Here is a 22,621-nt window from a genome sequence, read left to right as displayed (position 1 = left end):
TAAGACGACCTTTATTCCACTAAAAAGTACAGCTCTTCCAAGATCGCCATTTTTTCTCCATCCCTATTGAAAATTCTTTTCCACACCTTGCCTCAGCTATTGTAGCTTTTTCTCTGGATCAATCTTCTTCTCACCTCATCCACTTCCAGTCCCTCCAGATTTTGTCAGTTCAATTTTTTTTTACTCACTACTCAGACCATGTTGTTATCCTTTCTGTAAGGTCCCATTTATAATGCAAAGTTGAGAACCTCATCCAAGAAGAAAATTTAGCTATGAAGTCATGCTAATTTACGGTCTGCTTCTAAAGTCAAACAGCAAAAGTGAAAACATTGTAGAGGTGTAAATGGTTAATCAATTGTTATAGAACCCAACAGGTCTCATTTTAACATTAAACTACATTTTCCCAAAATGATGCATTGCCTCTTGGAAGTTATAGTTCATGAAATTGATTCTGCCCATCAGAGATGGATTAGGGGTTTGTGGAGCCCTGGGACAGAGAAAGCGGGGGCCCTTCCCCACCCCTTTCACCTGCACTCCTCCCCCGCCTCTCTGTCTGGCACTCCTACAGGGGGAGCGGGGCTGGGGCATGGGAGCTTGCACTCTCCTGCACACCTGGTGCTCCTGCCAGGGAGCAGGGTCGGGGCATGGGGGCTTCCAACACTCCCCAGCAGCAGCGCAAGGCAGGAGGAGTGGGGTAAGCCTCTGTGCCCCAATCCCACTCCCCAGCAGGAGCGCCAGGCAGGCAGGCAGGAGCTGGGCAGAGAGGCACCCATTTTTCTGGGGGCTCCCCAATTAGCTGAGACCCCTGGGTACAGGCCCAATTGTCCCAGTAGTTAATCTGCCACTGTCCCCCATTCTCTCCTATAGGCCAGGCTCCCTGACTGGACTACATCATCTCTTACAGTTCATTCAGAGTCATGTGTCTCCCATGACAAAATGAAATGCTTTAGTGAAAGGGAAATTTGCATTGTATTATGAGAGATATAGCCTTCCAGGGAGATGAAACTCAAGGGTAAATGGAAGCCTGAACACAACGACCATAAGAACATAAGAATGGCCATAGGTCTGACCAATGGTCCATCTAGCCCAGTATCCTGTTGTCTGACAGTGGCCAATGCCAGGTACTTTAGTGAGAATGAACAGAACAGGCTATCACTAAGTGATTAATCCTCTGTTGCCCTTTCCCTGCTTCTGGCAAACAGAAGCCAGCATAACTCAGAGCATGGTGTTGCATCCCTTCCCATCTTGGCTAACAGCCATTGATGAACCTATCCTCCATGAACTTATAGATTCACAGATTCATAGACTCTAGGACTGGAAGGGACCTCGAGAGGTCATCGAATCCAGTCCCCTGCCCTCATGACAGGACCAAATACTGTCTAGACCATCCCTGATAGACATTTATCTAACCTACTCTTAAATATCTCCAGAGATGGAGATTCCACAACCTCCCTAGGCAATTTATTCCAGTGTTTAACTACCCTGACAGTTAGGAACTTTTTCCTAATGTCCAACCTAAATCTCCCTTGCTGCAGTTTAAGCCCATTGCTTCTTGTTCTATCATTAGAGGCTAAGGTGAACAAGTTTTCTCCCTCCTCCTGATGACACCCTTTTAGATACCTGAAAACTGCTATCATGTCCCCTCTCAGTCTTCTCTTTTCCAAACTAAATAAACCCAATTCTTTCAGCCTTCCTTCATAGGTCATGTTCTCAAGACCTTTAATCATTCTTGTTGCTCTTCTCTGGACCCTCTCCAATTTCTCCACATCTTTCTTGAAATGCGGTGCCCAGAACTGGACACAATACTCTAGTTCTTTATCTAGATCAGTAACTGGTTAAAAGATAGGAAACAAAGGGTAGGAATAACTGGTCCATTTTCAAAATGGAGAGAGGTAAATAGTGATGTCCATCTATACTGGGACCAGTCCTGTTCAACATATTGATAAATGATCTGGAAAAAGGGGTAAACAGTGAGGTGGCAAAATTTGCAGAGATACAAAACTGCTCAAGAGAGTTAAGTCCAAACCAACTGCAAAGAGTTACAAAGAGATCTCACAAAACAGGGTGACTGGGCAACAAAATAGCAGATGAAATTCAATGTTGATAAATGCAAAATAATGCACATTGGATAACATAATCTCAACTATACATATAAATTATGTGGTCTAAAATAGCTGTTACCACTCAAGAAAGAGATTTTGGAGTCCTTGTGGATAGTTCTCTGACAACATCTGCTCAATGTGCAGCGGTAGTCATAAAAGCTAACAGAATGTTGGGAATCATTAATACAGAAAATACCAATTTTCCAGATCATTTATCAATATGTTGAACAACGCTGCACCCAATATAGACCCCCGAGGAACACCACTATTTACTTCTCTCCAGTCTGAAAACTGACCATTTATTCCTACTCTTTCTTTCTTAGCTCATAACTAGTTACTGATTCATGAGAGGACCTTTTCTTTTATCCCACAGCAACTGTCTTTGCTTAGGAGCAGAGCCTTGTCAAAGGCTTCTGAAAGTTTAAGTACACAATATCCACTGGATCACCCTTGTCCACATGTTTGCTGACTCCCTCAAAAATTCTAATAGAATGGGTAGGTGTGATTTCCCTTTACAAAAACCATGTTGACTTTACCCCAACATAAGGCAATGTGCATCAAGGGAAATGCAGTGTAAGGTTTTATTGAACTTGTTTGAAATAAAGTGTTTCAGGTCATGCATCTGAAGAAGTGGGTTATTTACCCATGAAAACGTATGCCCAAATAAATCTGTTAGTCTTTAAAGGACGACTGGACTCCTCATTGTTTTTGTGGATACAAACTAACATGGCTATCTGTTTGATACTTGTTTCAGGTCAGTTCAACAAAATGAAATATTTATTTTGTTTTTCCTGATGGAAAATTGAATATTTTTGGCATCATCAAGATTTTCCAATGGCAAATTTCAATATTGTGAAAACTCCATTTTTGGTTGGAAAATCATTCCATTGGAAAATGGAATGAGTACTTCTTATAGCTATGAATATTATCCTCTTGTCTTTATTTTATTCACAAATGTCATGATTGTTGGCCAGGTTAGTATTCCTCTAAACAATTTTTCCCAATATTTTAAATTTTATCAATATATAGATTAAAGAAGCAAAAATTAAATAAGAAATATAAGAGAAATATAAGAAACAGAGATTGATTGCAAATCCTGACTGCTAAGAGAACCATGTTAGAATCATGTAATATTTTGATGAGCATTTCAAACACAAAAAAATAAATCTAGATTAAATCTGATAAGACAAAATTTCTCTAGGGGGTGAATAAATATATAGAAAGAAGTCTTCAGTAATAAACCAAAAAAACTACTCCATTCTTGGGATTCCATCTTGGGAAAAAAACCTGTTCCAGCAGCACATGACATCCCATAGCTACAGGCCTGCACCAAACAATTCTGCCATTAGATAGCTAAAGAGGACTAAGTAAGAGAATTGTTTTAGACTCTTAAATCACTGTAACTTATTAGCACAGTAAATACATATGCCATTAGCAGACTTATCTCTCTGTATACAGTTTTGTTATGATCTTTTCCTCTGTCACAGACAGAGGGGTCTCATAATGTGCAAAGCATATTTGCACACATACACTGCCAATGCTGCTTGGAGGAAATAGGTGCAATTGTCATGGAAATACCTTGAACAAGGAAAGTGTGGTGAAATATATATATCTAACCTATGTATAAATACATGTATGGTAGTTGTATGTGTGTGTGTAAATTGACCCAAAATAAGTGTACATGGTCTAAAGTGGCAAAATTATGTAACTTGTATCAATCTGCCATATAATGGTCATGCAAAATCTATGTAACTTACATGCCATACACATGGAGGTATACCAGGAAAAGCAGCTAATGGGAGTGTAAGATAATGCTTGCACCTCCATAATTTCTTACTATATCTTCTAGTATAGTAACTAAATAGTATTATGCTAGGCACTTTAAAAATCTTGACGACAGATAGATTAGATGGTAACAAACAGTAATTATCTGAATAGCCATTAACCCTGATTAGATCATATGAAGATGAACATAGTCAATTAGACATGTTCAACTTTGCCCAATGAAGTCTCTGTCCATTTGAATCCAGATCTGTAAATAACCAATCCAACCTCTCCATCATTTGCATATAATACAGAAGTAGCTCCTTTTCCTTTTTTTTCTTTTTTCTTTTTTAAATCACCTTTGTGCTGAAAATTTCAGCCTAAGATGAATATATAGAATTGGAAGAAAGTGAGTTTATTATGTAAACAAGAATATAGCATTTCTTATAATGTTCACTACCTGTGAATGATGTACTTAGAGACAGACTCAGACCAAACCACAAACATAAATAAATCCAAAATTTGGGATAATTTAAAATTTGAACAACTCACTCTTCTGTCGCAAGTAGACTGAACCAAAATGTAGGTTGTGAATGCTCTCCATGCTTTGGAAGTCAAAAATACAGTGCAGAAACAGACCTTCTGGATCTGTTCATTTCTATCTACAGTCTAGCAAAAGCACATAATTCTTTACTGCCTGTGCTTTTGTGTGGTAAAAGGAGTCCCTAATGTGCTATGAAGTTTTAGAGTCAAGTGGATTTCTCTCTCTTTTAAATACACTGACAGAAATTTGTACTCCATTGCAACGGATCCACTGTGGATCAAATACTTACAAAAAGAGCTGGTCAAACATTTTTGAAGTTTATTTAAAAATCATTTTTTTTAAATGAAAACTGATCATTTTCAATTTTTGTTTGTGTTTTTTGAAATTGAAAATGTTATCAAACATTTTACTTAAACCATTATTAAAGAAATACTTTTATAGTGGTTTTAATAGCAGTTTTGATTAAAATGTGGATAAAATATTTTATGAACTATTTCTTTTTAAAAACAAAAATAATGAAAATGTATCAATTTCAAATCCTGTAAAGCAGAAAAAAATGAAACATTTTGAAATGTTTCACAATTTAAAAACAAACAACAACAACAAAACAACCTTGGCCAACTCTGCATACAAGCGAGTAGCACTGGGCATTTATTTTGATTTTTTCAAGCTATTTTCTGTTTAGTTTTTTTTTGTGACTTGGGCCCCACATAATGGTCTTGTTGGAATGGCTAAAAAGGGCCACAAACAGATTCTGAGTCTGAGGCTTTAACTTAACAAAATTGTGACATTTCTTGTTACCCATCCCATCTATGCAATATTGCCTGTGTGTGAAAGGAATCACCATAGTCCCTGTAGCAGTAGTGCCCATATCTCTATCCTTCCTATAGTACCGTCTTTCTGTTAAGGATAGGCACAAATACTCCTATAAAGTGCTGCTGCTGTTACCCAACAGGATAGTGGAAGCTTGAACACTCTTTTTTGCTTTCTCCCATTAACAAATTGAGAATTTTACCTCCAGTATACTCCAAGAGAAGAAAGGGCTGAATCGGGGATTCATTCGCAAACCTGATGTGTGACTGAAAGATGTATTGTAATTTAGTTACCAGGTGAGTCCATAAACAGCTTTTTGTAAAAGTCTACAAAATAGCTGCTTGAATAGACATAGCATTGCCAATGTTCACTTTTCTTAGCTAGTATAATATTTCTTCAATAACTAGCTAATGGCTGTATTGTTTTAGTAGTTTCACAGGTTTCCATTGTTTGACTTTCAGCAGCATACTGTAGTGACTGCAATGAATGTACAATGATGGGCCTTAAAAACTCAGCAGTAGACTTAGATAATTTGTGTAAGAGACATGAAACTAAAATGGATTTTGGTACAAGATTTTTTTTTTTAATTAGTGTACCTGATGGAGCAGAGCAAAAGTGTTCCATATCAGATGAGTAGGCAAAGCCACAAACAAAATGGTTCTCAGCCATATCAGATGAGTAGGCAACATCCACAGATTAAAAACTTCTGATGAAAATTACAGGTTTTAAGAATGCCATGTAATTTATTTACATACAAAAAATTTGTTTGCTTTTTTAGAAAAAAAACAAACATGTGGACCAACCACCAGCATGTGGTGGGACAAATATCTTGCCACTAGGTTTCCAGATATTTGGTGGCACCAGAGTAATGGCTTCTCAGTAGGCCTGGTTGAAAAATTTCTATCAGAACAGTTTTTGGATAGAAAATTTTGTTTTTAAAAAGTGAAAAAATATCCACTTTTCATGGAAAATCTTGACTTTGCATCAAAAAAAATCTTCAAAAGTTTTTGGTTTTGTGGGTTGTATTTTATTCTACAAAAAGTCAAAATTTTATGTGAAAAATATCCCATTTTCCAACCAGATTTAGTTCTGAACAAACAGATTCTGAAGGCAAGTGTTCTTTAGTGGTTACATATCCTTCTGCCCCTGTTCTTCCAGCCTGCCTCCTTCTGCCCCAGCACATTTGCTTCTGTCCCTCTCTACCTCTCTTCCTTCCTCAGCCTGTCCATTTCCTACTCTATTTCCATCCCCTAGACATGCTGGAACAGTTTTTTATAGTGGAGGTGCTGAGAGCCATTGAACAAAACTATAAACCTTGTATATAATGGAAACCACTTCAAACCAGGGAGTGTGGCAGGATCCTCCGCTCCACTAGTTTCAGCATATATGCCATCCCCTCCCAGATTGTTCTGGTTCCTCTCTGCTTCCGTCCCAATCTATCCCATTCCTCATCCATTTCTTTACCCAATTGGTGACCTGTCCCTTTCCCACTCTTCTCCTGTCTCCTGTTCCTGCCCTCAACTAGCCTGTCCCTGTTTCCCCTTCTCTATCCCATTCAATCTGCACTTCCAAGATTGGCCTTGGATTCTTCCAGCCTGTCTCTGTCCCACTTCCTGCTCTTAACTCCCTCTACTTCTTTGTCATACTGCTCCCCTTCAGAAATCCTCACTGCTGCCTGGATGCCAGCACTGAAAGTACAGGAATGCAAGTCTCTCTCCTTTTAGTTCTGATACCTGCTACCATAGTGCCCTTCTGCCAGACATAGAATTCTAGGAAAAGTTTTGCTCAGTACAAGGTTGGTTCATGCTCCATTAGCTCTATGTGGCTATGTCTACACTACAGCTGGGATCGAAGCTCTGAGATCTATCCAGCGGCGGTTGATTTAGCGGGTCTAGTGAAGACCCACTAAATCGACAGCAGACCGCTTTCCACTCAACCCCTGTACTCTACCCCAGACAAGAAGAGTAAGGTAAATCAACGGGAGAGTTTCTGCCATCACCCCCCTCCCTGTTGGTGTAGACCCCATGGTAAGTTGACCTACGGAACATCAGCTTCGTGGTGCTAATGCTTCTCAACAAAGAGTTGTATTTTTTTTAACATTGGAAAAACTTCAAATTGATGTAACAGTTTTTTGCAGAAACTTTCCAAACAGGTTCATCATGAGGCCATTACTCTGCATGAATGTCAGCTCAAATGATTAAAGTTTGACAAATGTATAAGCAGTTGAAAACAGGGCTTAATAATAGAAAGTGTTAGGGAACTTTTATTCTAGAGATCACTGCCATCTCCACTTACAATGTCTAACAGAAAGAAAGCTTAAAAATCAGATTCCTCATTTTTTAAAGTGAATTAATTCATACCATTCCTTATATAAGAATTATATTTTGGGGGGAAAAGCATAGTGAGATCTCCTTAAATTGAAACTAAACATATTGGGTTTGATTCTGCTCTCAGTTACACTGGTGTAAATCATTGAAGTCAGCAGAATCATTTGCACTGAGTATCAATTTAAAAATGCCTATCTAATTTAGTTTGCTTGGTCAGCACAAACAGCAACAAAAGATATAGGCTGTTTTCCTTTTTCATGTTTTCCTTCTCGACTATGCTTTTCTTCATGCCATGTAATTATTACATGAATAAAATGAAAATTATCTTATTGTTGCTGATAATGAAAGCTATACAATAAAATCAAACTGATTTGGCATATTATAATCAGGCGGTTTGAGATCATCATATTTAATTCACTTTATATTTGTTTTGTTTTTCCTCAAAAAGCTTTATTACTATTTTGTTAATAAAATGAAATGCTTTCTACAGCATATTTCACCTAAATCCTCCTTTTTATAAGTCTTCTTAACTCCTAATAGTGTGACTGAGAAATAGTTATTTGTATATGAGTTTAAAGAAAGAAAATCTCACTATGTTCCTTATAATGAAAGAGTATTTCACACCTGTTCTCTGTAATGTACATTCAAATTCTAGATGATTGCAGTTTGTAAATAGGAAAGCATCAGACACTCAGAATGAACATTTACTCAAACTATAAAATTGGGAAATAAATCTTGTTAAGTCATGGCAGTGAATGATATATACAATTCTTTAAAAAAGTATTTTTCTTATTCTTCCTTAAATTACTGAGTATTATATGTTTGTTTCAAGTTAATTTATTCATTGTATGACTTCTCTGAGGCATAAAACAGTTTAAATTAAACTGGAACACACACAAGCAAATCTTTGATGTGTTGTCCCCTTGTGTAATGAAAAAACAACAACTAGTAGAGTGTTTTTACTAAACAAGAAAATATGGCTTTAATTTTGATTCAATATAATCTCATCTTACATCACACAAAGCCTGTGATGTTCTTTCTAGAAATCTCTGATCAAGAGTCAGGATGTTATGTAAATTATTTAAGCTAAGCTTCAGTGGGAGCAAGATCCATTTTTATATGTCAGAAAATAATCAATTGTTTACACATGAGCCACCAAGGATGTCCCACTGTGTCAGTAAATGTTTATTACTGAGAATGTGAAGAGACTATTTTTATAAATCCTGCATTATTGTATAAACTGTAGGAGCTTACAAATCTCTGTGGTGGAAGGGCAGAAGAGAAACAGAGGAAAGTATTATTTTCTGAGATTTTTTTATAGGTTTCACCTTTCAGTAGATTTAGAAATAGGTACATTTTTACATTCTTGTTACATTTGCAGATGCTCCACAACTGTTTCATAAAGTTTAGTACTCACATTTACTTTCTGAATTCTTTCTTTTACATCTTTTTTACTTTGAGTATTAATTTATTTTTAAGGGAGAAACATTATAAAGCCATACATTATATTGATCTCAACACTTCTGAGAGGATTAGCAGTTAAAGATATTTCCAAACATGACAAGACAATATATAAGGATTTTATGTACTTATATACTTATTTATTCATTTATTGTGAGGGGTTAGGAGCTTTGAGGAAACTTCTAAAAAAGAGATACAAGAATGGTAAAAATTCACTGCTTTCCACAAAGTACCTTCTTTTCAAGGGCAACATAACATGCAAAATATTGAAAAGAGAAAGACCTTAATGGCAGTCACAATGCATGGTCTTTGTTATCCCTCCAATGGAAAAACTATTGGGAGAGGAAAACTTACTGCCTGAATCACATGGACAAATACAGGTACCATTCCCTCCAGAGGAAAGAAACTTGTAGCTACACAATATGATCAGGGAGAAAGGTCTTCTTACCATGCATGATCCACATTCGGATTCATACATCATGGGGTATATGCTCTAAGACAACTCCCTTTTATCTACCTTTACTCACTTTTTCTACCTTCCCTGAGATGGCTCACTCATAAGTCTTTTTGCCTTTGGAGGATTGTCAGTAGGTCCTTTTCTAAGGGGACTTGAGGTGGAAGCCACAACAGATTGGCAGCTAATGAAACTCACATCAGAGTTAATTCCCAAATGGAAGATACCCTATAAGATTTCTCAGGGAAATAGAATGGAGCTACACCAATATATACTAGCTGAGCACCTGACCCTAGATTTCTCTCAGACAGTACTTCATATATAGTATAGTTGTTCTCCAGCTCCCGAAGCTCACTGAAAACCCAACTGTGTAATATTGGTGAAATAAGGGTTTCTGTGGCTGAAGATGTTTGGAAATAACGCTGTATTGTCCCTGATCTCCTCTCTCAACCATCTGGGGAGTGGACTGTCCCAAAATAAATTCTGTGGGCTGAACCCATGACCCCAAAAGTACCTACAGACCTGCTGACTACCTTTGTATATTTCTGGATCCTTGGGCATTTCAAGTCCAAAGTTTCTGAAATGGAGAGGTTCTTTGCATGAAGGTACTATGTTTTGACCCTATTTGTTGATACCAGTGACCTTAGGAGAGGAGTGAACCATTCTGATTTGCCAAGTTTTGATAGGAGCCCCAGGTGCGAAGAACCAGCCAGGTTACCTTCATCAGACCACTGAATGAAAGGAAAAAGATGTATTGCTGTTGATGGCTTGCTTGTTTCTTGCTTGTTTGACTACCAAGGCAACTGCTGTGATTGCTGTGGCAGCTCTGGGTGCTGACATCTGGACATGCAATGCCACTATGTTTGAAAAGTAGTATGTCTACACTGTGATGAAAAACCTGCAGCACAGCTGCAGCTGGCCTGGGTCAGCTGACTTGTCTCTGCTGTAGGTCTTTTATTGCAGGGTAGACATACCCAACCTCTCTCTGACAGACTGCAAACTTGTCATAGTGGAGAGACCCTCAGAGCTATATCGTGGGCTAAAGACCCTTGGAGCTATATTGTCAGGAGCTTTTATGATCCTGGTAGGGTCCCCCCTTGGTGAGCAGGTCTGAGGAGAGGCTCCTGACTAGCCATGATCCAAACTTCAGAAGACCCCAATGTGGATTGGGTGCATATAGAGTACCTTCTAGTATTTTGCAGTTGTGAAGGTGGATGAGCGCTGCAGCAGGAGGGAGGCCCCTGATTGCTTTGGATCTCCTTGCCATTGGGTCACAGTTTTCCTCCCTGTTAAGTTTCATGGGATTACGGCCTGCATACCAGTTTCCTCACATTAAAAGATTTCATGCACAGGCCTCTGCCAAAGGGTTCACACCCACACAAAGTCCTGCGGCGATGGACAAGTGGCGAGGAAGACAGGAGCAGTGATCTCTGGGAGTCTTAAGTCACAAAGCTGCATGCTGAGTGATGGTCATCTTGTGTTTGGTTGAGAGAGAAGTGCATTTCGGCAGTAGTGGCTATGATTGAGCAGGCCTTTTCAGGATCCCCAATGCTCACCCCAAATGGAGAGGGGACTAGAAAAGGTGCCCCAAATATAGGCTCTTCTGACTGGATGTCTGTATCCAATGGGATCACTCATCTCCATGGCCAAAACAAGACATATAAGGCAATGAATTTTGCCACCTGGAATGTCTGAACCCTTACGGACTTTCAGCACAGTGAATGCCCAGAAAGAGGAACTGCCATAACTGCCGGAGAAGTGGCGAGAGTCAATACTGTCATTGCAGCTCTTAGTGAGATGTGCTGGGCTGATGAAGGCCAATGAAGAGGATGGAGGTGGCTACACTTTCTTTTGGAAAGCAAAACAACCTGAAGAGAGATGCATTCATGGGTTTGGCTTTGCCATCAAAAATAAGATCACCAATCAGCTTTTGGAGTTTCCAGTGGAGATCAATGAATGTATCATGAATCTTCGGCTCAAGCTTAGCAACAACCAATATGGCATGGTCATCAGCGCATACACCCAACACTCAATGATAAGGAAGACAACAAGGAGCAGTTTTATAGAACTCTTGATGCAGTCCTCACAACCACATCTAAGGCAGACAAACATCCTCCTGGAAGATTTCCATGCCAGACAAGTAGGATTCCCAACTATGGAGAGGTACAATAGGCAAAGAAGGGGTGGGAAATGTAAACTCCAATGGTATTCTCCTCCTCAGCAAATGTGTGGAGCATGACCTGCTCATCACAAATATCATCTTTAGGTAGAGTAATGAATTTAAGACCACCTGGAAACATCCTCGATCCAAACACTGGAACCTCCTTGACTATGTTATAGTCAGAGCCCGAGACTATACCAACGTCCCTATAAAACAAGCTCTGAGAGGTACCAATCACTGTTGGACAGACCATCAATTTGTAAGATCAGTCATGTATCTGCAGCTCGCTCCACCACACCACAAACACCCAAAGACTAAGCAAAAGCAGTACAACATCAAAGAACTTCAAGACCAAGCCAGCTGCAAGACGTTCCAGCAACATCTGTCTGAGAAACTCTCTAACCTTTCTGACAACTTCATTTACATTCAAGAGCACTGGGATCAACATAAACAACACTATTCACAATGCATGGGCTAAACCATAGGATATTCCACTCATTGGCACCAAGACAAGTTTGACAAAAACAAGGAGGAAATCCTAGCATTAATTCAACAGAAAAGAAATGCATTTTGTAATTGGCAAAATGATTCCTCAACCAAATGAAAACATGAGGCCTATCACCGGCTTTAAGCCAAAGTCCAAAGGTGGCTACATGACATCAAAAACAAGTGGTGGCAAGAGAAAGCCTCTGAGAGCCAGGGAAGAAGGGCTCACAGAGGGCAGAAGAAGCATTTCAAAGATGTACTGAAAGGACATCTTAAAAAGAGAGGCATCAGTTCAACAAATTGGAAGGACTTGGTGCAGAACAGAACCCAGTGGTACCACACCATACGTTAAGCCACAACTCACTATGAGGAGAACAGATGTGCTCATGAGACAGAGAAATGACAAAGGAGGAAAGAAAGGGCAGAACAGTCCAGCCAACAACTATGTCTCTTCCAAGATTACACTTGGCACTTCTGTGGAAAAATCTGCAGGGCACGAATTGGGCTCCTCAGCCACTTAAAAACTCACCAATGAACCCCCTTGGCAGACATCATTCTTGTATTGAGGGATAGCTGAAGAAGAAAGTGAGGAGGAGACAAACCCAACTAGGCCTGTGTTACCTCTACACACTCTATTGGTGCCCAATAAGTAGGAATCCAGCAACATGCAACATCTAAAATTCAACATCTTGAGGTAAGTAAACTCCAGACAGCCAGCAATCCCATTGACATAAAACATCAGAGCCAATAAGAATGCAGACCAGTTTGCAACCACATATCAGTTTCTTGAAGCTGACTGAAACCTCAAGAGTTGTGATAACCACCCTGCAAAAATTTCAACCTTTTTGGTTTTGTTGCCCAACTTTTGATTACAGGGGGAAACCTCTACCTCATTCTTGCACTTGTTTGTAAATCCAGCAGATGGCTTACAGTGTATGTGTGTGGACATAGGTGCAGGAGTGTGTGTACTTAGAACCCACAGATTTTGTTTGAGAATGGTGCCTACAGCCTGATAATTAGGTTAATTTGATTTTATATTAAACCATGTTCTTTAAATTTGGTTTGTTTACATGCCAGTTATGTTTTTGCTTCGTTATTTAGTTTAGTTAATAAATTATATACAATTGGAAACCTCAGTAGTTTGGATGTTTCCTTCCCAGACATCAGAATTCTGGCCCTGGAATCCCCAGAGCAAATAAGGTGCAATTCTGGGACCCACCTAGTTCCTTAGAACTGCCCCTATGGATCTCATAACTAGTGCCTTGAGCAGAACATTTTGAGAGAATGTTGATTTAGGTATTGATCATTTCTTCTCATAAGCAACAGGGTTTTCAAACTTCTGAGGACTGGTGTCGTGGATATGAACTGGTCAACCTGAAGTCTGACCAGTTCCCCATAATAAGAGGAGCATCTTATTGTTATAAATCTAGTACTATTATTACTAGCAATCTGTTATTACTATAATTATTTATCAAGTAGTTATTTGCATTCATATTCATTGTCTGGAGACTATTAATAACTATGTGGTGTTCAGTCAATTACCTATACAGTGAATTTATAACATCCATTATTTTATGCTGTGTAACAGAGTAGTCTACCCCTGTAAGGTTTGGGAGTCCTGGGACTAGCCTTCTGTCTCAATGGTAGAACCCCTTGAAAAATTAGTGTCTGTGACTGGTAGGTTTCAGAGATAATTGTCAGAACAATCTGGGATGGAGACTGAGTCATGTGACTGCCTGCTGGAGAGTATAAAAGAGTGTTCCCAGTAAATCACCAAGAGCTTAGAAACAGAACAGACCTACAGGGAGGATCAGCTGTGGAGGTGCCTATGCGATGGTGGTCTCAGAAAGGCAAGTAGAAATACCACTGGGAACTTGTAATAGAGTTTACAAACCTTAGAGAGAGCATAGGCAGAAGAGAGCCTTCTTCACTCACAGTCAGCCAGGCTGACCGCACCACAGCACAAGTGCCAGAACTTCCAGTCATTGAGATAGGCACCCACAGCTGGGATCAATAAGGAAAATAATCCCAGCTATAAAGGAAGGAGAGCAGAGAGAGAATGGGAGGTAGAAGGGCCTGGAAGGGCAGAGGGGCAACAGCTCCATACCAGGCTGCCTCTGCCTTGGAGCTTAAGGGCTGATTAATTTGTTTTATGTTAAGTTAATGAGTTAAATAGAGGTGATCCAGATGGGCAGAAGTGGCCTGCCCAAAAAGGGACTGTACACAAAACTTTTGACAGGACTGTAACCTGCTTTGGTCAGGAGAATTGTTTTATTTTGTATTATTTGGGAGTTTTTGTGTTTAAATGTTAAATTGATCTCTGAGGCAAAGGCCTGAAATTGACTTGGATGTGGCACTGGTTCCTTCAAAAGTGAGTCAATCAGTTCAAAATACCTTTACTGAATAGTTATTTTAAGTTAAAAATTGATATATAAAATTAGATGATATATATTGTAAAATACCCATCCCAATTCTGACTGAATTCTATAGGCAATATGCTAAATAAAAAATTATCCCCTGCAAAATGCAATAAAATAAAATATTAAAAATATTGGCAATTGAACCAACATTATTTTTCTTTTCTGGCAGTGAGAAAAATGAACCCACTTGTGCTAGTAAAACATGAGTTCTTAGCATCAGAAGGAAAGCTAGACTGCCTGCACCAGTGGGTTAATTATGGAATAAAAGTCTGAACTTCTGAATATATATATATACACCCTAACACCAAGGGACTAACTTAGAAAGATGATAGGATCATCCAGTTGCTCTCATTCACATCATTGATCATTTGAAGAGATCACTGTGGCTTGGCTTATATATATCTCCTCCTGATGTTTTCTCCAGCTGACTGACACAAGATCAGAATCCTTTGAAGTTGCCCTCACATTCCATGCACATATGTCATACAGTTGATGTTCTTAGCATGGTTCTCTTTTTTCCCTGCTCTTTTCCTCCCTTAGACGTGTATAAGTCTGAAAAAAATATCATGCTTAAACTAAGGAATGAATGAATATTGCATTTACAATGGACTTTCCAACCAGGTATCTCAAAGGGCATGAGAACAAATGGTATGGCTGAAAAGTTGAAGGGAAGTAGTTATCTTTAGAGACTGTGTACAGTGCAAAATCTTACTGCGCTAGAACAAGTGTTAACCAACATGATAAACACAGCTTCGCACTAAGTAGAGAAAAGCGCTGCTGCATTTAACATTATGTTAGCTAGCTTTCTAACACATACCTTCCGGTAGAGCTGATTGGAAAATAAAATTTCTGTTCTGTGAGAAAATCCAACATTTCCAAAATCTTTTTTTTTTAAGAATCAAAATGAAAAGTCAAAATGTTTAAATTTTAGTGGAATGAAAACATCAGAATGTTTTGGTTCAGAAACATCAAAAATATAATATAAAATGTTAAATATATCTACAGTGTTATATTATATGATATTAATACTGTAATGCAAAAGTTATACAGAGAAAAAGGAAATTATAAAGTCAAAATGAAAGACATTTGTCTTATCAAAACTTTATACCTGCCCATTGAAAGTTTCACAAATTAACATGTTCTTGGGAAATATTTCAATTTTGATGAAACTCTTCTTTCAAGATAAACTCTACTTCTCAGTATAGATAATTCTTTTAAATTAGGATCCCAGCATTGGAAGTAGAACAGGAGTACTTGTGGCACCTTAGAGACTAACAAATATTTTTGAGCATAAGCTTTCGCGGGCTACAGCCCACTTCATCAGATGCATAGAATGGAATATATAGTTAGGAGATATATACACATACAGAGAACATGAAAAAGCGGGCGTTGTCTTACCAACTCTGAGAGGCCAATTAAGTAAGAGAAAAAACTTCTGAAGTGATAATCAAGATAGCCCAGTACAGACAGTTTGATAAGAAGTGTGAGAATACTTACAAGAGGAGATAGATTTTACTTATTCTTTTTTCATTAATCAGATTAACGGCCTTCTGAATGGGTTGTTGTATATATGGCATTCTTTGTCCAATGCGCAGATCTCCCACTCCTGCCAATGGCAGAGTCATTTGCATATTCCCCAGAGAAAAAAAGGAGCATGCATGGCATGTGTAGAGACAAACTAATGTCCAAGTGTCTGAACTGAGTATCTGATGACAAGGAGTGGCATGGAACCAAGGCTTATTACATTTAGTCTTACTGGTTATGAGAATGCAAAAGAATAATAAAAAATTGCTAAGTGAAGAAAAGGAAATAAGCCTAATCTCTGACATGACATGGGAGTTGTTAATGTTTGCTTTGACATACTGGGGCATCTCACACTTGCCAGTCCCCATTGCCCTCCCTAAGAAAAGAAACACTTTTGCTTGTATGTAGAAACATTTATATAAGAAAGGTGGTTCAACCTTTTAATATAAATTTAGGATTTCCAGAAATGTTTTAATAAATGACATGGAAATCAAATTTCCTTTAAAGTTGTAGGGCCTTTTTCTCCCATTCACAAGAGTTTGACAACAGGGTAACTCCATTGTACAGTCACTGATTGATACTGTTGTAATAAGACTGCTGCCCCACACAAAGGCCCTTATCTTAAGTCCAGCCAAGCTCTGGTTAGTGCCACCTTTAGCCTTCCTGACACTACACTTTGCTGGAGCTAATACACATTCCAACATAATTTAGAGCAGTTCCAGGTCTGTTCTGAGTTACATCCGCTTGTAACAGTGTCCTAGGGGCTCTTGTGCTGGGTGGTGTTCAACCACCAGAGCAAAGACCATTCCAACCATGACCCCTCCTGCCCTTGCCACACTCCCAATGTTCTCCTTCTATCAGTTGGGCCAGGAGTTGACCATTAGCTACCTATGCTGGATCTCTGCCAACCTGGGAGTTCCCCTATGCTGGTGGAATCCTCAGCTGCCTTTTTGGGACAGCTTCACAGCCTCTTTGTGCCTCTGTAGTGGTGAAAAGGGGCCATCGCAAGGTCCAGAAAATGGGATAGCTGATATAATTAATTTTCATTTAGATGAAAATTTTCATAAATAAGTGCATAATTTGAGTCTCCTAAGTGGGAGGCCTGATTTTCAAATGTCTTAAACACCTGCAGCAAAGGATCAAAAGGGGCTTATTTAGGTGAATGATTTAAGCTCTTATTTTTGGTAATCTACTCCCAGTTTCTAGGAAAAAGTTTGAGAAATATTAAATTTCTCATTACTGTTAAAGGGTCCTTGCCATTGGCCTAATTCTGCTCCCATTGAAATTAATGGGAATTTTAATGTTGGAGGAGAGTTAGGTTAATGCTTAGCACTTTTGAAAATCACTTCTTAAGGCACATTCCTCTCTCCAATATATTCTATTTTACACAATATATTCTTTCCCAATAAAGCTGCATTTCCCCCCACCCATGTGCTGCAGAAATGTGTGTGTGCATAACTCTAATGTTCCCATTTTCAGGAAATAATTTACCAATCTAATGTACTTGGGATGCGTGTGCCCATATTTTCCCTTGCACTACTTGAAAACATACTGTCTAGCAGTTGGAAGCCTTCAATTAGGAGATATATGGTGAAGAATTATGTAAAATATTTGTTATTATTTTCTGTTTATTTTCCTTTGGGATTTAGACTGTGAACTGAAAATTCAAATCAAGGAAAATCACTTATAAATTATCATTTGACTTTCTTTGCTCCTCAGCTTTCTTTTGATCTACTGCCACTAAATTAGCAGAGGTTTCATTCATAGCATTAAGGGGCAGATTGTGCCTGGCCTTTGCATACATATGCATGGGGATTAGGAAGAAAGTCCTGAGGGACCTGGGCCCCAGCTTTTGTTCCACTCACGCATGTTCTATGCCTGATGCAATAAGTGACTCTGGGCTTGGAATGGCTACAGTGTTCCCCGAGAAAACAAAACTACCCCAGAGATTAAAGGGAGGCAGGCAGGATCATGACCATCATTCAAACCCCTGTTCTGTTTGAAAGAGTTGACCAATTGCACAGTGACAAATATATTCAGCTCGAACAAATTGTCACAGATCTGTTGAAGTTACCAGTGAGGCTCTGGTCTTAATAAAATAAAGAAGAGAACAGAGTGGATTTTTACTTCGTTAACAAGGCAAAAAAATGAAATATTGTCTATATTAAAGTTTTGGAGCAATTGCCCTTGGTAGGTATACATGTCTTAGAATGATTTGACAAGTTCCTAAGACTGTCGCTTGTACATTTCATCACATAATCCCTTTGTTTCCAGAGCTTTGACAATGTCTGGTGAGTTATAGCTGTCATAATTTAAGATGGGTTGTTTTGTTCCCTATTGATAGCATAACCTAATATGAAAGAGCTATGAGATTGAATTTAACTAAATATTTATTAATTTGACTGTTACTGTAGGATTAAGTGGATGATATAGTGCTTTCAGTATGCATAGACTTTCCTGCTGATTCCCTGAGGTTATATTCAGTTCAGCCATCATTCAATTATCCTTTATTTTCAGTTTCGAGGGTATATTCTCAGCTTCATCTCTCTAGAAATCATAGAGGAATATTTTATTCCCTCATAAACAGTTACTTTGTTTTGTTCAGAGGTACACCTTTAGCCCCCAAATGTTCTCAGATACTCTCATTTTTCATTATTGCTGATCGGGTTGATATGATGTACTTAACATTAAAGTGGCTGTCATTAATTTTCATTATTTAAAGCAAGTGTAGTTGATTACTTGTTTATTTGCCAGAGAAGGCAAGATAGCCACACTTACCTTTCCATTTTCCTTATGTGGAAATTATTTAACTTTCATTTTAAAAAATCTGCCCCAATTTAAAAGATAAATGAAATATGTTTCTTGCTTATCTAAATGACATTTTACTTTTGTTAATCAGATTCTGTTCACATTTCAGGTTCTATAAAGAGATCTGTTAGTAAAAAGTTAGTTTTACACGAAGAATTCATTCAGTTACATAAGAACATACTCTCCCCCATGAATCAATGGGAAGATTCCCATTGACTTCAGTTGGCTTTATATGAGGCCTTCTGTGCAAATCAAGGGGAAAAATGATTCAATTTTCTTTAATTAGTAGCTAAGAGCCAAATCTTTCTCACTTTACCCACCCAGGAAGCCTTATTTAAATAACAGAATCATAGAAATGCAGTATTGGAGGGGCTGTGGCAGGACAAAGTAAGAATATCCCTGACAGGTGTTTGTCCAACCTACTTTTCAAAACTTGCAGTGATGGGGATTGCATAACCTCCCTTGGAAGTCTATTCCAGTTCTTAACTACTCTTATAGTTAGAAAGTTCTTTTCTAATATCTAACCTAAATCAACCTTGCTGAAGATTAAACCTATTACTTCTTGTCCTACCTTCAGTGGACATGAAGAATAATTGATCACCATTTGGCCCTTAACATATTTGAAGATTGTTACCAGGTCCCCACTCTTTTCTGACTAAGAAAAGTTTTTGGTTTTTTTAAATCTTTCTTCAGAAGTCAGGGTTACTAAACCTTTTTTCACTTTTGTTGCTCTCCTCTGGATTCCATCTAATTTCATCACCTCTTTCCTAAAGTGTGATGTCTGAAGATAATAGCTCAGGCAGGAGCAGTCACATCCTAGAGATGAATGCGTGGCTGCACAGACGGTGTTGACAGGAGGGCTTCTGCTTCCTTGACCATAGGACGCTGTTCCAGTTGAAGGTCTGTTAGGAAGAGATGAGGTCCACCAGATCAAGAAGGGGAAGAGCATCTTCATCAACCTACTGAAGGAGGCTTTAAAATAAGTTCAAAATAAGTTCAAATTTTTAAAAAGGTGAACAAAGGGGATTTGGATAATTTTAGGCCAGTCAGCCTAACTTTGATATCTGGAAAGATATTGGGACAAATTATTAACCAATCAATTTAAGCGTCTGGATGATAATAGGTTATAAGGAATAGGCATCATTAATGTGTCAAGAGCAAATCACACCAAACCAACTTAATCTCCTTTGACTGATCTTCTGGCCTAACGGATGGGATGAGGAGTAGGGGCAGGAAGCAGTAGATGTGATATATCTTCTTTGTAGTAAAGCTTTTGACACAGTCACATATGACCTTGTCATAAGCAAACTAGGGAAATGTGGTCTCTGTTAAATTACTATAGGGCAGATTCACAATAGGTTGAATGACTCTATTCAAATAGTAGTTATTAATGAATTGCTGTTAAACTCGGATGATGTGTCTTGTGGGGTCCCACAGGGGTCAGTCCTGGGTCTAGTACTATTCAATATTTTGATTAAAGACTTGAATAATGGAATAGATAGCATGCTTATAAAATTTGCAGATGACATCAAAATGGGAAAGGTTGCAAGCACTTTGGGGGACAGGATTAGGATTCAAAATGACCTGGACAAATTGAAGAATGGGTTTGAAATCAACACGATGAAATTCAGTGAAGACAAGTGCAAAGTACTTCACTCAAAAAGGAAAAATCAAATGAACCACTACAAAATAGGGTTGTAATACTGTTGAAATATGGGCTAGGTTGTAATACTGTTGGAAAGGGTCTGGGGATTATAATGGATCACAAATTGAATATGTGTCAACAATGTGATGCAACTGCATCAAAAGGCTAATATTTTTGGGGGTATTAACAAGAGTGTAGTATGCAAGATATGTATGGTAATTGTCCCTCTCTACTTGGCTCAGGTAAGGCCTCATCTGGAGTACTGTGTCCGGTTCTAAAGGGTGGACATGAACACAGCCTGTGACTCTGACTCATTCACCCTAGTTTCCAGAGGGTTGCATTCAACACGGGGAAATTCTATATTAAATCTCATCTTGTCTTAAAGAGGAAGTGATCACAGAACTAAAATCAGTTGTAGCTTAGGTACACATGATCATGACCTTTGTGTGTGCAAACAGATTAACTACATTTGGTGTGTGCAAACAGATTAATCTCCAAGCTAGTCCAAACTATAGACATATAATAGACAAGGACCAGAAGACAGCGGTGGTAATAGATATAACAGTGCCAAGTGACAGCAACATCAGGAAGAAGGAATATGAGAAGCTGGAGAAGTACCAGGGCCTGAAAGAGGAACTAGAGAAGATGTGGAAAGTGAAGGCCAAAGTGCTCCCAGTGGTGGTAGGAGCACTCGGGGCTGTGACTCCTAAGCTGGGTGAGTGGCTCCAACAGATCCCAGGAACAACATCAGAGCTCTCTGTCCAGAAGAGTGCAGTGCTAGGAACAGCTAAGATACTGCGCAGAACCCTCAAACTCCCAGGCCTCTGGTAGAGGACCCAAGGTTGAGGAAGACACATACCACCCATAGGGGTGAGAGGGGAATTTTTTTATATATATATATAATTCATTTCATTAAGATGAAAACAATTATGAGCTAAATCAAGTGAGAGGAAGAATTTAATCAGAAAAATGTGAATGATAATTGATAACTGTTCAAGAACACTTTACTAGAGACCCAAAAAAACACAATTCCATGATCCATCAAAAAGTCCACTGTGGTTAAAAAAATCACCTTGGGTTAGAATGGAAGGGAAACTACACAAAGGGGACTATATATAAAGGGAAACTTGATAGTAATTAATATAAATCAGAAGCTAGGAATTGTAGAAAATAGACAAATGAAGCAAAAGCATACAAGGAGATATCTCTGGCCAGCAGTGTTAAGGAAAATATTGTTTGAAGTATATTAGTAACAGAAGGAATCCTAACAATAATATTGGTCTATTAATCTATGGAAATGATAAAATTGTCAATAAAAATGCAGAAAAGGTACAAGCGTATGATAGATATTTGTATTCCACATGTGGGGAAAAAGCCAAATGTTGTGTTCATATCATATAATGATAATGAAATAGTTTCCATTCCAAAAGTAACTAATGATGATGTTAAAGAGCAGTTAATGAAACTAGACATTTTAAAATCAGCAGGTCTGGATAAATTTTATTCAAGCATTTTAAAAGAGCTGCCCAAAAAGCTCTCTGGACTTTTGCAGAACAGGGGCAGGACTTAATAGAATAGAAAACTGAGCTAGATCAAACAGAACATAATTGGCCTAACCCTATGCAACACCTTGAGCTTCAATGAGGTTGCATGCAATGTAAGTCAGCAGACAATTTGGAAATTTTTTTGTTGTTGTTATTTTGTACTCTTACTGCTTAACTCTTTTCTAAAAAGAAAATGTTTCACTTAAAATTACTGTGCATTGTATGGTTTCATTTTTTTCCATATGGTTTTATGTTGAATTCTATCATACTGTCGACATTATTATTTAGAATCATGCATTATTCATGGTATTTGCTTACAGGTGCTGAAGGGTACCATACATCAACAAGTACCATATTGGCTATCAGCAAAGGTTGTTTAAAGAGGAGGTTTTTCTTGCTTCTGGGGAAGTAAATGAAGAAAAATGGAATAATGAAGTTTTTCTATTTTTTTTTCTGGTAACCACAAAAGATAAAATGTGGGTATCAAACCAGTCTCCTTAAGAACTGTAAAGAGAGTTAGATAGAAAATAAATAAAGAAAATATGACGGTATCATTAGCTAAAACAAG

This window comes from Chelonoidis abingdonii, chromosome 5 (assembly GCF_003597395.2).
Source record: "Chelonoidis abingdonii isolate Lonesome George chromosome 5, CheloAbing_2.0, whole genome shotgun sequence".
Lineage (NCBI taxonomy): Eukaryota > Metazoa > Chordata > Testudines > Testudinidae > Chelonoidis > Chelonoidis abingdonii.
This window is presented reverse-complemented; position numbering follows the sequence as displayed.